The following is a 14,745-nucleotide window of genomic DNA, read 5'->3' on the forward strand; positions in this document are numbered from 1 at the left end:
TTCAATGAACATGACATGCACTTTGGACGGGATGCCCGATCCATTTGAACCATCTAATTCTCCAAATCTGTTGTAAACTTAACTTTGAAACTGAGTTCTTTGTCTTAACCGTTCTTGTGTCGATATGTACGAAGCCTTAAATCGATCAATGATGCCCTTTGTGGGTTTTCACCAATTAACCTCTCTCATTTGCCTTTCTTTCAACTCACCATTGCCTTATAGTGCCCGTGAAGGTTTTCACCAATATGACTCTCTCATTTATTTTTTCTCTCTTCAATGGCTGAGGCACTACCCGTAGTATACTGACTTAGCATTCTCGAAAGTTGATCAGAAGGTCTTAGCATGGAAAGGTAAAAAGAACTATTCAACTGAATTACAACTTTTGGAACCATTTTGATGGAACAACCATCGAAAATAAAATAAATCATGTCCCAGTTTATTTGAATACTAGGGAAATATGGATTTTTATTTTGGTATGATCGAACCCCAGAGTGAGGCTGCCTACATATCCTTTCGGAATCAGGTCAGACGTAATTCAAGTAACATGAACTTGTTTTGATGATGATATTTTTTTTTCATTTTTTTTTTTATTTTTTTTTTTGCTTAAGTACATTGGTTCCAAAAGAGGGGAAAACAAAGAAGTATAAACAAGGCTTCAAAGGGCTAACTAGGGTTGACCAGTGTCTGGGTAGAGAGAATGATAACCTTTCGTCATCCCAACCTGAGAATGCTAAGTATAAAAATGTCCCAATAGAGGCATGTCAGATATAGTATCTTTTGACCGAGTCTTCATTGACGGATATATCTGTCACCTTTCCTTCTATATCTGCCAAGTATAGAGATCCTTTTGACAATACTTTTTTGATGAGGTAAGGACCTTGCCAGTTCGAGGCGAACTTTCCTTTTGCTTCTTCCTGGTGACGAAATATACATTTCAAAACAAGTTGTCCTACCTCGAATTATCTTGGGCGCACTTTTTTATTATAAGCGCGTGCCATTCTTTGTTGGTATAACTGACCGAAACAAACTGCCGCCAAATGCTTTTCATCAATTAAACTTAATTGTTTCAATCAGGACTTGACCCAGTCAGTGTCCTTAATCCCTGCTTCAATAATGATTCGGAGAGAGGGAATCTCAACATCAGCAGGTATGACCGCTTCAGTACCATAAACCAACAAGTAGGGTGTTGCGCCAACTGATGTACGGACAGTTGTCCGGTATCCCAAAAGAGCAAAAGGTAGTTTCTCGTGCCATTGTCTAGACCCTTGGATCATCTTCCTAAGCATCTTCTTGATGTTCTTATTCGCAGCTTCAACAGCTCCATTAGCTTTGGGCCGGTAAGGAGTAGAATTGCGATGCTCAATTTTAAATTGTTCCCATACCTCCTTCATCAGATGACTATTCAAATTAGCAGCATTATCCGTGATAATGATTTTTGGAATACCAAAACGACAGATGATGTTGGAGTGAACAAAGTCTACTATTTCTTTCTTGGTAACTGCTTTCAATGTAATAACTTCCACCCATTTGGTGAAGTAATCAATTGCAACCAAGATGAATTTGTGCCCATTTGAAGCTTTTGGCTCGATTGGGCCAATGACGTCCATTCCCCAAGAAACAGAAGGCCAAGGAGCTGAAATAGGATACAACTCTGAAGGATGTGAGTGAATCAAATCACTGTGAATCTGACACTGGTGGCACTTGCGAACAAAACGAAAGCAATTTCGTTCCATAGTAAGACAATAATATCCTACCCGAAGGATTTTCTTTGCTAGAACATATCCATTCATGTGCGGCCAACAAACTCCCGAATGCACCTCATTCATAATCATTTCAGCTTCTTTGGCATCCACACATCTCAACAAATTCAAATCCGGAGTTCTTTTGTATAGGATTTCCCTACTCAAAAAGAAACCATTAGAGAGTCGCCTAATAGTTCTCTTTTGATCCCTATTAGCATGTTCCGAATATTCTGTTGTTTTCAGAAACTGTATTATATCACGGTACCATGGTTCACCATCTGGTTCTTCTTTAATTGTATTGCAATAACCATGTTGATCCCGAATTTGAATTTCTAATGGGTCAATGTGAGTATTACCCGAATATGGAAGCATTGTGGCTAGGGTGGCCAAGGCATCAGCTAATTCATTGTGAAACCTAGGAATGTACCTAAACTCGATGGACTTGAACCTTTTGCTAAGATCCTCCACACATTGTCTATATGGAATGAGCTTGATGTCTCGAGTCTCCCAATCACCTTGAGCCTGCCGAATAAGCAAATCAGAATCTCCCATCACCAACAGTTCATGCACATTTAGGTTTATTGCCATGTTCAGACCCATGATCCAAGCTTCATATTCTGCCGTGTTGTTTGTACAGAAGAAACGAAGTCATGCCGTGGCAGGGTAATGTTACCCAGTAGGTGATACAAGAATTTCCCCAATCCCTACGCCTTTGATGTTGACAGCCCCATCAAAGTATAGTTTCCAAATTTAACTGTCATCTTGGACTACTTCTTTAACTAAATTAACCTTTTCATCTGGTAAATATGTGTTCAAAGATTCATACTCATCATCAACCGGGTTTTCTTCCAGATAATCAGCCAAAGCTTGTGCCTTCATGGAAGTGCGAGTGACACAAACAATATCAAATTCTGTGAGCAAGATTTGCCACTTTGTCAATCTGCCAGTTGGCATCGGCTTCTGAAATATATACTTCAGGGGATCCATTCGGGATATGAAGTAAGTTGTATAGGCCAAAAGATAATTCCTAAGCTTCCGGGCGACCCAGGTTAAGGCGCAACATGTCCTTTCTAAAAGAGTGTATTTGGCCTCATAAGTGGTGAAATTTTTGCTCAAATAATATATTGCTTGTTCCTTTTTGCCTGTGGAATTATGTTGACACACAACACAACCAAATGAACTATCAATTACTGACAGATATAAAAATAGAGGCCTACGAGGTTTCGACGGGACCAAAACAGGTGGATCTGACAAATATTCTTTGATCTTATCAAAAGCTTCTTGGCACTCATCTGTCCACTTGATAACAACGTTCTTTTTCAACAACTTGAAAATGGGTTCACATGTGTTTGTAAGTTGCGCGATGAACCTGTTGATATAGTTCAACCTCCCGAGTAAACTCATGACTTCGGTTTTGTTCTTCGGGGGAGGCAGCTATCGAATGGTCTTTATCTTGGAGGGATCTAACTCAATGCCTCTTCGACTAACTATAAAACCTAAAAGCTTCCCAGAAGAAACTCCAAATGCGCATTTGGCTGGATTGAGTTTGAGATTGTACCTTTGTAGCCTTTCAAAGAACTTTTTCAAGTCTTGCACATAGTCAGCTTGTGTTCTGGACTTAATGATCATATCATCAACATACACTTCAATCTCTTTGTGCATCATGTCATGGAATATGGTAGTCATGGCCCTCATGTAAGTTGCCCCTGAGTACTTCAAACCAAATGGCATGACTCTATAACAATAAGTTCCCCATGGAGTGGTGAAGGCGGTCTTTTATGCATCTTTTTCATCCATCAAAATTTGGTGATACCCGGCATAACAATCCACAAAAGATTAGATCTCGTGTTTAGCATAATTGTCAACAAGGATATGAATATTGGGTAAGGGAAAGTTGTCCTTTGGATTTGCTTTGTTAAAATCCCTATAGTTAACACAAACTCTGATTTTTCCATCCTTCTTTAGAACCGGCACAATATTTGCTAACCATGTAGTATATCGGACGACCCTGATCATATTTGCACTTAGTTGCTTCGTGATTTCTTCTTTAATCGTATCACTCATGTATGTCTTAAACTTCCTTTGCTTTTGTTGGATTGGTGGAAAATTAGGGTATGTAGGAAGCTTATGAACAACTAAATCGGCAATCAAACCCGGCATGTCATCATACGACCAAGCAAATACATCTCTGTACTCGAACAAAACTTGAATTATGGCATCTCTAGTCTTTTGTTCAGTATGAATGCTTATTTTTGTTTCTCTGGTTTCTTCAGGACTTCCCAGGTTAATTGCCTCAGTTTCATTTAAGTTAGGCTTAGGCTTATTCTCAAATTGATCCAATTCCCTTTTTATTTCCTTAAGAGCCTCATGTTCATCATACTCAACTTCTTGATTCATTATTTCAAGATTAGACAGCTTTATAAGATCTAGGCATGAATTCCGCGTGCATGTCATGTTTTTAAAACCAACATTAACGAAACTAAAAATGATAAGAAATTAACAAAAATTAGGGAAATGAAAAGACTGAATTTTACTATGAAACTAGAACTTCATTCCATTGAATTAGAAAGAATAGAAGGGTTAACATCAAAGCAAAGCAATTAAACTAAAATATCTGGATTACAACCCTTAAAATAATCCAAATACAGAAAAAGCAACAAAACAGACTACCAAGAATCCTTCCTGATGGGAAGAGGAGTTGCTTCCCAGTTGTTGAGCGAGGTATCTGGACCAATCAACTGAACACTTGCACGGCTAGGGCCCTCACCAACTTGAACCATATTGATCTCATAGAACATCTCCTTGAGACCCTGGCAAACTTCATCAATGTCATCCTGAGTAGCAGGATTTTTGACTTTTTCAAATTGTGGCTTGACAAAAGAGTAGGCAGTGTGAGGGATTGGTTTGGACAAATTCCAACCATTATTTTTGCGGACCTTGGCTCTGTCTATGTCAGCTGAGGTTGGTTTAAAACCCAAGATAAAGGTATCTTTCTTCGAAAAAGGAGCAATAGGGTTCACAATTCCCTGTAGAGAGGATCATAATCCTTTTCCTGGTTCATAGCCATTCCTCAACATTAGCGAAGCTACCATCATAGATGTGGCTGAAAGACGGGGATGTAGAATTGGTTTTCCTTCTTCCACTTGGTCCACCTCAATCACCTCAAATGCTTGATATATGATGGATTCACATCCTTCTTTGGCCTCGATACATGGAATGGACGGGTCTTTATAGACGGATGAGTTGTCCTCCCCATGAATAATAATTTCTTGCCTGGCATACTCAAATTTGACCATTTGATGTAGGGTGGATGGTACACCTTTGGCCATATGGATCCACGACCTTCCCAGAAGAAAATTATAGAAAGTTTTCATATCCAACACTTGAAAGACAATGTTAAAATCAACCGGGCTGATTGTCATGGTGAGTTCGATTTCCCCAATAGTGTCTCTTCTTAAACCATCAAAAGCTATGATGCTGACATTACTAATTCGAATTCTGTTAGTGTCAATGTTCAGCTGTTGTAGAGTAGAAAGAGGGCATATATCTACACTTGAGCCTCCATCAATCGTGACTCCGTTTACGTAATGCCCTTCACATTTGACCATAAGATGCAAAGCTTTATTGTGCCCAGCCCCTTCCTCAGGCAAATCATCATCGCTGAAAGTAATTCTATTTACTTCAAAGAATCTTTCAGCCATTTGTTCTAGTTGATTCACCGTTGTCTTTTCTGAGACATATGCCTCGTTCAGAGTTTTGATCAACACACGGTGATGCTCTTCCGAGTGCAAAAGCAGAGATAACAAAGATATCTTAGCAGGGGTTTTTCTTAGTTGGTCAATGATTGAGTAGTCTTGCATTTTCATATTCCTAAGAAATTCCTCCGCTTCTTTTTCTGCAACGGGTACTTTCACTGGTAAGTGACTTTCCCTGGCTTGCTTAGCTTTTCTCAATTCCTCTGGTGAATAGCACCTTCCAGAGCGGGTCAAGCCCCCCATTTCATCTATTTCTTCAACTATCTCTTTTCCTTTTTATGTCATGACAGTCTTGTTATAATTCTAGGGAATAGCTTTTGTGTTTGTCACTGGGAGTTGTGCAACTGGTCGGATCACAATTGGCTATGTTATATTTCTCAAACTATTATTCGGAACGATCTTTTGAATGCCCCCAGGGATGTAAAATTTTGGCCAACTCAATTGAACCTCAACCTTTTTTGTGCTTTTAGGGACATAGAGAATTGTTTTTTCAGAACCTGCCAAGTTCAAACTAGAACTCACACCTTTCACAATCAACGGTGCCAATTACGGCAGGCTCACTATCACTTTTGGTTCTTGCCCTATGGTTCCAACAACCATCTCTGTCTTGCAAGACTGCTTATAATCCCGATCATCACAAATCATCCCAATAAAATGTGTATTATCATGAGCTGGGAGTGGATTGTTTGTGATATTAGGAGTATCCTCATTGTTTGTTACCACAATTGCCTTTGCTTCAATCAAATTTTCAATGACTTTCTTTAATGTCCAATAATTTTCGGTACTATGACCTTGGGTGTTAGAGTGATACTCACATCTTGTATTGGAGTCAAAACCTTTTGAATTTTGATTCACATAATACGGCATGATAGGTTCAATCAACTTCAACTGCATCAACTTTCGAAATAGGTTTGTATACGATTGCCTAATTAGGGTGAACTCTTTCTTTGGCTCCTGTTCTCTCACATATTCTTGTCAGGGATGAGGATTATATCGCGCCTAAAAATTCGGCTGGAGTTGACGAGAGCCTTTTGGAATCGGTACCCGCCATTGCTGGTGATTGGGAGGCCTAGCATAAGCATGAGCATTAAACATTGTGTATTGTTGTGGGGGAACTGAGTATCGGGGACCCTGAGGTGGATAGTAATGTTGAGGAGAATTGGATTGTCCTTGTTGGAATTGCACATAAGAAGGAACTATTCCTCGTTGAACTCCCCCAAACCCAGATGCCATCATGGATCCTTCCTCTTTCTTTTTTCGATTTTCGAAACTGCCTGACCCCGAATTGCTTGCGTGGTCGCCTTAAGGGCTGCCTGACTCACAATTTGCCCGACTTCATGCCATTCTCAACTATTTCACCAATCTTAATTGCCTCAGCGAAATGTTTACCAATTGCGTCCAACATGTAATGGAGGTAATCAGGATCCTGAACTTGGAGAAAATAGTCAATCATTTCTGCCTTTTTCATTGGTGATTTGACCCTAGCAGCCTGCTCTCTCCACTTGATTGTATATTCTCTGAAGCTTTCTGTTGGTTTCTTCTTTATGTTGATGAGAGAGGAGCGGTCTGGAATTATATCAATATTGTACTGAAACTGTTGGACAAAATCTTGAGCCATGTCATCCCAAACGTTCCTGTGAGATTTGTCTTGATCTATGAACCACTCTGAAGCAATTCTTGTCAAACTTTCCCCAAAATAAGCCATGAGTAATTCTTCTTTGCCTCCTGCTCCCCTTAATTGGTTACAATACCTCTTCAAATGGGCAACGGAATCACCATGCCCATCATACTTATCAAACTTGGGGGTCTTGAAGTGGGGTGGCAAATGAACATGGGGGAACATGCATATATCGTTAAACGAAACACTCTTGTGGCCTCCCAAACCCTGTATGTTTCTCATGGTTTATTCCAGGCTCTTCATTTTTCTAGTCATTTCCTCTTATTCTATATTCTTGTCGGGCTTTTCTATCTCAATTGGGAACACGTTCTGAGGAGTATGCTTGTATGAATCTGGAACCTTGAAAGCTAGTTCTGGAGAGTAATGTTGGGCATCATGAGCATTCAATTATGGATCATTGTTGGACTTTTGAGCAAGAGTCGGTTGAAGAATAGTGAAAGTATGGACAATGGGTACAGTAGGTGGGTCATTTCTGAGGGGTGCGGTTGGAGGACGTGGGATGGAGGTACTGGGGATAGTGGGAAAGTTAATTCCCGGACTAAATCCAGGTTGGTACAATGGGTTACTTGTTATGGATATGGGCACTTGATTTACAACTGACACATTATGAAGATTATCCGAAGGCCCTATGGGTAGTGGGGGCGGTGCATGTCCATTCACCCAAGCTTGGTACATCTCTGCCAATTGTTGTTTCAACACTCTTACTTTTTCAACCAGTCTCGTACCTTGTTCGACCAATTGTCCATGGACATCATCATTATCGTACTCATTCTCACTGTTGTTTGCCATTCTACTTTTTCCTTTTGATCTCATGTTGTAAGGGTGAGTCGCCAGTTTAAACCACAAACCAACCACCTCTATTTAACTCTACCTTTAAAATGAGAAACAACAAACGTGTATTTGTTTCCTCAAATATATATATATTTTCTTCTTTTTGTTTTGCTCAGATTTATTATGGCTATGATCGCATCTGATGAGGATTGTCTACGTATCATGACGCCGCATGAATCAGAGCATTACGTAGTTCAGGGGGAAAATAATAACAATTTTGATTTTTTTTCTTATAAAAATAAAATAAAACAAACTAAAATATTTGCCATTCATTTTCAATCAATTCTTTTTTATATACAATGAGAGAAAAGGAAATATATTGAAACTAACTCTACTGACTCAAAAGACATGAACATGACTGGAATAAAACAAACATTGATAAGAATAAAAGACTCCAAATATAAAATTAAAATGCGACAAACGAAAATGAAACTAAAAGCTAATTGACTGCACTAAAACTTTAGTCTTCAATGGTCGTCTTGCTTAAATTGATATCATCAATGATCTGCATCTCTTGGCCTCCACTCTCCCCCCAAAGTCTCGTACAATTTTGAAATACCGCTGGCAACTATGGGACGAGGGCACGTGCCTGTTGACCAACTTTCTCATTGTTTAGATAGCGATGATCATCATGAATATATGCTGCTTTTTCTGCCAATCGAAGTACTTGTTCTCTGGCTTGCCCCATATTCACATGACAATTCTGCAACCACATATGGGTAGTATTGAGGGCGTGCCCCATTTGAGCCTCCCGTCCCGAATATTCTTCAATGCGACGGTTTAACACACCTCTCTCAATCATCCACTGACGCCGCTCTGCCTCAAAATCTGCATGCTGATGACCCCTCTTCTGCCATTTTATTTCTTCTAATGATACTCAAGTCTTCTTGCAACTTATGTATTTCAACATTTTTGTTCGCCTCAACTCTTCTGACTAAACCAATCGTGTTTGCCAGTTCTTCTTCTAAGTGGGCCGACTTATTTTTATCATGCTTTAGATCTTTATCCATGACCCGTAAGGCAAATTAATAATCTTTCTCAATATTTAAACGAATCTGAGCGACTCTGGCTTGTTGCTGGGCTTGTTGTTTGGCTATGGTCATCTGAGCATGCTCCAATTCCTCTTTCAGCCTTTCTATAGCTCTTTGATCATTTCTCCTCTTGTTCGACCCCTCAGGCCAATCTCCAAACAACGAAGGATCATTAAACCATGTAATATATTCAGGGATCACCTCTCCACGATCTCGGTCTTCGACCATCTGATTCAACTCCGAGACTTTACTAGCATACAAAATTTTCATAATTTCTTCTTCGTCATGAGGTTGATCTTTACCAAAATCATAACAGAACTTGCTCATATCTCGTGTTGATGGCACCTATTGTAGTCGTGCAAACTGGCGCATTACCTAAAGTGGAGCATAGGTCTGAACACCATCCAATCCTATGAGTACCAAATAAGAATGGTATGCAGACTCACAGATGACCTCTTTAGAAGAAAACCAATCGTAATTCCAAGTGATCCGTTTGGCGGGCAGAGTATGAAGTAGTTCTTTCCAAGCATCTATCCCTTCTGGTAAGTCACATTCGTCAATTCTTTTCTGGTGATCATAAGTATGATTGGGCCATAGCTCCCTAAAATCAGTGATCGTAGGATGACGATAAAAATGCTCCAAAAACCATATCTGTAGCAAAATGTTGCAGCCATCAAAGTTTCGCGCGCCCAATTTACATCTAATTAAAGCACGAAAAATACAAGAAAGAATCATAGGGACCAAGGTATAATCATCCCCTTCTGAGGTCAGAGCCTCAACTACACCTGCCAAGCGGATGTCAATGCGTCCTTCCCTTTCTGGGAAAACTACACGCCCCAAAAAAGCAACCATAAATGCAAACCTTCTGTGAACCTTTCATGTTTCCTTATTTTCCTTTGATTTCAGATTTCCCACATTCCTTTCGAAGTTGTATTCTAGGCCATACAAGTGAAACAAAAATCCCAACTTAACCCACTTGCCTCCTAAACCTTCATATTGTCCATAATTAATGTTCATGAGCTTCAGAAACTTACCTTCATTCACATTTTTTGGTACTATGGGCCTTTGGCGGCGAAGATTGCAGCCCCACCCCTATAAATGGGCGATTTCCTCCAAGGTCGGAGTCATTTCACAGTCGGTAAAACGGAACACATTATTTTCAGGATCCCATTACGAAATCAAAGCTTCGATCACATCCCTCCTGTGCTTGATCGTAATCATGTGAACCAAATATCTCAAATACTTCTTTATCTGGTTTCGCTCATATTCCTTAAAGTCTCTCCATCAATCCTACAACAACTGTGGTATCTGATCGACAATTAGAAAATCTGGTATTCCTTCTGATCTGGGCCTCTTTTCAAACTTACCCCTTTCTCTACTCATGGTTAGGCTTTAATCAAATATATTATTGACACAAAAAAATCGATTTCTCGGGTTTTGACTCTATAAAATAAAAAAATAAAAGCCAAACTGTGGGACTAAAAAAAATTAAATTAGTAAAATAATCATAAAATTAAAAAAAAAAGGCTCAAAATGACTATTTTCTGTAAAAACAAGTGAACATAATGAATAAAAAATAAACTGGCCTCCCATTTTACATTTCTGGGGAAGGTTTCAAAGCTATTTCGACTAAAGGACCGGACGCAAGGACAAAACTGGTCTAAAGAGATAAAACTGACAAAGTGACTTTATTTTTTTTTAATCAAACCTGTGTAGTTCGGTTAAAACAAATAAAAAAATATTTTGAAAATTATGATTTTATATAGAACCCTTCAAAATTGTTTTTTTTTAAAATAAAATGGGTACTTTATGCAAACTTGGAGAAAATTTTCTCTTTCTCTCTCCTCTGTTCAATAAATCTATCCTTAAGCCACTCAACATTTCAGTAAAGCCAACCAAATAATGTTACATGTAGCACAGAAAAATTAACATATTCTGAAAAATTGGTACCTGTCCTAGACGGGCCCGGCCCCTGTATCGAGTCCCGCTAAGTCCAATGCACATGATGCAAATAAAGCGTAACCTACTAGGGATATTCATTGCTGGTGGCTTATTCTTCTAAGTTTTTAAATCCTAAAGGATATGGTATCTAGACCTGGCTTACCCGGGTGGACGACCCGAGCTGAGGAGCGTCAAGCGTCACCAGTAGTAGAACAGCACTGGCTAGCTAACGGCTTTTCCGCCTAAACATGTGTGACTAAATCCTTCACCAGAAGCTGGTAGGCTAACTGTCTTTATCTCAAGACAGAAATTTTATGATGCTGGTAGGCAAACACAACATAACTACCTATCAGAAAACTTAGAGGGGTGCGAGAAAGGATGCAGTTTATATCACAGTTCAAATAAATGTTAAAGCGACAAATAGCGCATTAGGCTTCCAAACTAAATAATATCCAAAACATGATAAAATCCAAACAAGAATCAATATACAAAGCTCGAATTCTTATTAGTAGTTCCCCAGCAGAGTCGTCAGAGCTATCACACCTCTTTTTTCCCACACAACCCTTAATACGGGATTGAGTTAGAAGAGTTTTTCCAATTGAAGTGACGTTTTGAAAAGGGATAATTTATTATTTAGAATCGTCACTTGGAATTGAGTTTTGGTGTTCCAAGTCACCTTTTACTGAATCCATTATCAAAAGGAAGATTTGACTCCTAATTTATGGTCTACGAAAACAAAAGACTGAGTAAGAAATTCTGCTGACCGAGGGGAAGGTGTAAGGCACCCCTCGAGTCTCGTAGTTCTAGCACGGTCGCTTTATTGTCTAATGTAAGGCTTAAATCAATTTTTAATTATTGTTGTATTTTATTGATTATGGCTTATTATCACTTAATTCATTATTATAATTTATTAATGGTGTTCACCAAGATGCGGTACGCACACAAGGTATTCCTTTAAAATTGAATGTTAAACCAAGGTACGGAATGTACACATGGTTAAAACATAATTATTTTAAATTTAAAGGTATCAAGACGGAGGAATGCGCTCATGATCTTTTTATTACTTAAGTATATCAATCCAAGATTCGGTTATGAACACATGGGCTAATATTTAAAGTACATCTAATTTTTTTCTACCGTTTTAGAGTATTTCAATTATTTATACATTTTATTATTATTATTATTCCCAAGTAAGAAGGTCATTGTCATTAAAATCAAAAGCCGATGTGATCAAAACATAACAGGGTCCAACTTAAAATTCGTTAGGTTTAAGCCTATCGATAGTGGAAATGGCTTTGGCATTCAACTGATGCCTAAAGCATTTATGATACTTTATAATTAAATAACAAACAAGACTTTAAAAACAAAAATAAAATAAATCAAAGAGAACGAAAGGAAAGGAAAGAAAATTTATTACATTGAATTAAATCCTTACATTATTGACATAATTATATCTACACTTCTTAATGATCAAAATTCCATCTTAAATTTCCTACTTTATTCTATGAAAAGACAAAACAAAACAAAAAATCAAATCAACAGAAAACAATAATAAAATTCAAACATCCTTTAATTTCAAAATGCTAAACACTAAAAGAAAGAACAAAATTACCATGCATCAGTTATCACATCCCTTTAGCAATTAAATTCACTTATTTTCAATGAATAGAGTCTCTGTTATTAAAGATAAGAATCATCTATATATAAAAGAACGAGTACATCGTAGGATACATAGAACGAAAAATCTGAAATGAAGACTACCAACAATAAAGTTAAAATATTTCAAACAAAATGTGCATATAAAATAGGTAAAAACTTATCCACACGGGGTGGCCAATAAATAAATGACAATTATGAATTTTAACGGCCTTAACGTAGTTATATTTATAAATATTTTTGCTTACTGCTTAGCTACAAGTAGTAACCTACCTTGCCTGCAAAAGTTTTCTCCCACAGTATATTTTACCATGGTCATAGCATGTGTAATCCAATAAACATATTCACTAAGTAATAGCTAGATCTAAACGAAGAAAGGATAACGTTTATGAGTACATAATTGAAACCAGAACTCTAAAATAAGTTTTCACATAGACATCTACTTTTCTAAAGAAAAATGAGCAACAAACCATATCATGCTTCAAGTCAGTACCACTTTTAATTGATAATAAAGAATTGATTGTCATCTTTTGCAGAGATTACAGAATAAGAACACCACGGCTAATCTACTGATTTCCAAAGTTAGCAACGCTAACTTTATAGAACCGCGAACTCAGAACCACGAACGTAATCTCAAACTCCGGCGTTGAACTGAATAACTTAACCAAACCTTTTCTCCGAGTGATTTTTTTTAACTATAAGAGAATAGTCTTTTCTCTTAGTTGCAGACTTTTTTTTATCTGATTCCCCCCTTCTGTTCCAAGATCTCAATTATATATAAATGTGTGTGGGTTGTAGTAATTGATGTAAGGAAGTAGTGCTGAGTGGGGTAAGTAGGGAAAGGGACGTGAGGGAGAGGGGATTTTAGCAAAAAAAAATGGGAAGTTAGGGGATTGGGGACGTGAGTGTTTAGGTAGTTTTTGGAGAAATCGTTTACTTCTTCTTCTTTTTTTTATAGATTTTTTGTTTTCTTTTTGTTATTGACTTTTGTTATATATATATAAGAAATAAAGAAAAGAGAGTAAAATATATATAAGAAATAAAGAAAAGATAGTAAATGTAACTAAAAATATTAGCCAACTACTTTGAGACGTAAATATCATATACATAAGAAAACTAAATATTTACGCTATAGTTAAATTATACTAACTAAAATACCATAGCTTATTTATTAAAAACTTAATATATACTAACTAAAATACCATAGCTTATTTATATATTAAAAACTTAATATATATATATATATATATATATATATATATATATATATATATATATATATATATATATATATATATATATATATATATATATATATATATTTCAATTTTCTCAGATAAATTCTACTAAAAGTGAGATAAAAGTTTAAAATATTAATATTAGATTTAAAAGAAATATTTACACTAAAATGATATAGAATTTGGGTATGGTCAAAATTTAGTTGTTCACAAGGACTCCTGCAAGCTTGAATCTATCAGTAGGATCAGTAAGGCCGATACACATATATCCTCTCTACTCCTAGTATCTAGGCTTCTGAACTAGTCTGTTGGTATTTGCCTCTCCTTGTTTGTATCTGTAATTGGTTTCTTTGAGTATTCTTGAGCATGTTGGAAGTGTTGACAGTGTACCACACACTTGTATTTGGACTGTGATCTCTATGGTGTAATTTGTTATCTCATATTCATGATAGTATTCTATATTGTTTCTGTGAGAGGTGTACATACTTGAATCTTTGTGTTGTTGTTAGTGTTGCATTGAAAGTTACAGTGAATGCCTCATTGGCACTTAAACATATAGGGAAGAGTAAGTATGAGTGGTTAAATGTATTTAGGAGTAAGATTTAATTTGTAGTTGAGATACCCTCCCAGACACAAACACTGCTCGGGGAGATACTTGTAAACTCTGAAGTGACAGGGATCCAAAGGGTGTCTTGGCAATGAATGGGATTTTACCTTAAGCTCTTAATCATTGACATTCATTAATCTCTTTAGGATTATTTCTAAATGAAGGAAAATCTTCACTATGAATACTATTTGTTTATTTATTGGACTTTACAGTAATTCTATTGCATTCTTAATCGCAAGCATTTGTTACAATTTTATTTGGGCCTT

This window comes from Nicotiana tabacum, chromosome 2 (assembly GCF_000715075.1).
Source record: "Nicotiana tabacum cultivar K326 chromosome 2, ASM71507v2, whole genome shotgun sequence".
Classification (NCBI taxonomy): Eukaryota; Viridiplantae; Streptophyta; class Magnoliopsida; order Solanales; family Solanaceae; genus Nicotiana; species Nicotiana tabacum.